The 3031-nt window shown below is 47.3% G+C and overlaps 1 pseudogene; it reads right to left on the bottom strand.

The window, feature by feature from the left end:
* Positions 1 to 1050: 1050 nt before the first annotated feature.
* On the bottom strand, positions 1051 to 1459 carry LOC132351981 (mitochondrial intermembrane space import and assembly protein 40-like; annotated as a pseudogene).
* Positions 1460 to 3031: the final 1572 nt, after the last annotated feature.

The following is a 3031-nucleotide window of genomic DNA, read 5'->3' as shown; positions in this document are numbered from 1 at the left end:
AGTGGAATTCCTTCTATCAATAGTTTAACCATGGCTTTAGTTGCTTCACCTCTGCAACCAGCAAAACAGCCCTAACTCTCTCCCCTTGTGTGTGTCTGTGTGGTTACTGAACACGATGCACTTAGTGTGTGATCTTCAAATTTCACTGTCTGACATCTCTAGTTTACCAGCATTTGGGGAATAAATGCCCTTGACAGCTGTGTTTGAGCTGGGTTTTGGTGATGAACTAGATCAGAATGAGTGTGCCTCTGGGGTAGGACGTGTGGTCCCATCTGGTTTTTTCGTTTGTTTTAAATCATGTTTTCCTTTTAATTGACATGGTTTCCTCTCTTGGGTGCTACTTTGGTAATGATTAGGTCCCCACCTCTCAAGAACATTGCATCTGAACAGGCTGAGACAGAGCCAGTGTGAGCACAGACCCCAAAGCAGGGCTTTTGGAATAGCAAGAACAGAAAAAAACAGCCTTTCTCTTTACTTACAATGGGGGTCACTCAGAGGGTCCAAAGCTCTGTTTTCCAAATGTAGAAAACCTGGAGCTCAATGCAAACTGGAAACCAAAATATATGAGAAATGAAGCAGAGTGCTTCATCAAATACTCAAGGCCTGATCATCCCGCCTCTTCTACAAGGAATGGCCCCCCTCCAGCATTTCTAAAGGAAGATGTTTTGTTTCTGTTTCACTTTCCAACTGGGTATAAAATCTACTAAAAGGGATACAATGAATCAGAATAAATCAGCTCACTCACAAGACACTCCCAGGTAATGATTTTTGGTTGCTGAGATTATTCAGCACATTATTTCAAAGTGGCAAAATTCAGGACAATCTGAGAAGAGAATTCAAAAGTGGCAGCTACATTCGCTGACAGGTTCATGTGAGACACACATACGTACAACCCATTTTTCAGTGTAGATGTCCAGGGGCCAAGACCCCTGGTCAGCTCAATAAGTTATTTTGTACATTACAGTGCACAGAACAACAGAGGGAGAGACACTTTCTTGGAGAGGTTCATCCTCTCTGAAGGAGGCCGGAGCCCAGCGCCCAGGGCCCTCATTAGCTGGACCCCTCCTCTTCTTTGGTCGTGGCGGCCTCAGAGACAGCCGTTTCCTCTAATCGATCCGCTGGCTTCTCCTCCTCCTCCTGGGGATAGAGGTCCGGGTACTTCTGCATGCACTCCTGCATGGCCCGGAATGGTCTACACAGTCCGACCCCTTGACATCCTCTGTGCTGCAGTGGAAGCAGGAGAAGGCCGCCTTGAACTGTTCCCCACGTGGGCCGCTGGCCATGCCCCCAGGCATGGACGGTTCCAGTTGATGTCGTCTCGGTGGGGCAGGATCAGTCCGTGCTCCTCGTGCGGGTCATTGGGGTCGCCGGCCACCAGCTCCGCGTTGCTTGGAGTTTCACGGTCTTCTCCGGTCACCAGTGTGATTCTATCCTTCCCTTCCTGCCGGCAGCAGGCCATGGTGCAGCCCGACGCTCCGACCTCGCGGCGATTGCGGCGGCGGCCTCACGCCGTCGGTCCCATCTGTTCAAGGCTGATGTTGAATAACTGATCATGAGTGACCAGACTCAAGTCATGCCCTGGTAACAAGATTGTTTGGAACAGCAAATACCACTTTAAAAAATATATTACAGATAAATGGTATCTCTTTGAATGCCTGGTCTAGTACTTAAAGGCCAGTTTACAATTGTTCAGTTAAAGTGATTCCTTCTTGGTTGCGTTAGTGGCAAGAAAAAACGGACACTTTATTTATTTATGGCTGTGTTGGGCCTTCGTTGCTGCACGCGGGCTTTCTCTAGTTGCGGCGAGCGGGGGCTACTCTTCATTGCGGTGCACGGGTTTCTCATTGCGGTGGCTTCTCTTGTTGCAGAGCACGGGCTCTAGGCGCGTGGACTTCAGTAGTTGTGGCTCGCGGGCTCTAGAGCGCAGGCTCAGTAGTTGTGGTGCACGGGCTTAGTAGCTCCGTGGCATGTGGGATCTTCCCGGACCAGGGCTCGAACCCATGTCCCCTGCATTGGCAGGCGGATTCCTAACCATTGTGCCACCAGGGAAGTCCCCCAAAAAAGGGACACTTTAGAAAGAACAGCAAATCATCCTGGTAAAGATATTTTAAGTATAAACAATGATTTCAGGAGCAAGAGTAAATATGTAATCACTTTCTCCTTAACTTCAATGTCAAACTACTAATGATCATGAAATACAGTTAAAGAATGTAGAAAAAGGAAGGTTAGAAGGAAGGAAATAGCTTTTGTACTTTTTCAGGTTTACCAGCCAGTTTTTTCCTTCCCGACACAATAGCCGTATCATTTAATATATAGAATGAAAACCCATATGTATTAAGACATGCTTGTTATTCACACAGCAACCCAGATTTGGAGGGAAAGATTAATAAAAACTAATTATGGCACAGAAATAGAATGAGAATTAGAACTCCAGTTTCGCTCGGTGTTCAATTATATTTTTATCAGCCTTAGAAGCTAAAAGGGAAAAATCCAAAACCAATAAAACCAGTAATTGATGGAAAGGCCTTTTAAAGATGCAGCGATGAATTTAAACTTTCTGCACACAATTTTAACGGTAGTGCTGTTTTTCCCCAACATTTCCTAAATCTGTGGCTTTGAGCTCGGCCCCATGCTGTCAGTCTGCTTTAGCACATCATGAAAGGAAGATGGGAAACACTGCTTTTGGAACTGCATTATAGGATTTTCTAACACAGTGCCTGAGTGTGTGCTTAGTATCTTAACACTTGACTTAGAAACCACTTTGAAGCTTTGAATTAGGATCATCAGTATAATAATTTGGGGCTTCCCTGGTGGCACAGTGGTTGAGAATCTGCCTGCTAATGCAGGGGACACGGGTTCGAGCCCTGGTCCGGGAAGATCCCACATGCCGCGGAGCAACTGGGCCCGTGAGCCACAACCACTGAGCCTGCGCGTCTGGAGCCTGTGCTCCGCAGCAAGAGAGGTCACGATAGTGAGAGGCCCGCGCACCGCGATGAAGAGTGGCCCCCGCTTGCCGCAACTAGAGAAAGCC

The sequence above is a fragment of the Balaenoptera ricei genome, chromosome 17 (assembly GCF_028023285.1).
Source record: "Balaenoptera ricei isolate mBalRic1 chromosome 17, mBalRic1.hap2, whole genome shotgun sequence".
NCBI classification, from domain to species: Eukaryota; Metazoa; Chordata; class Mammalia; order Artiodactyla; family Balaenopteridae; genus Balaenoptera; species Balaenoptera ricei.
Note: the sequence above shows the minus strand (reverse complement) of the source record. Positions and strands in the feature narration are given on the sequence as shown.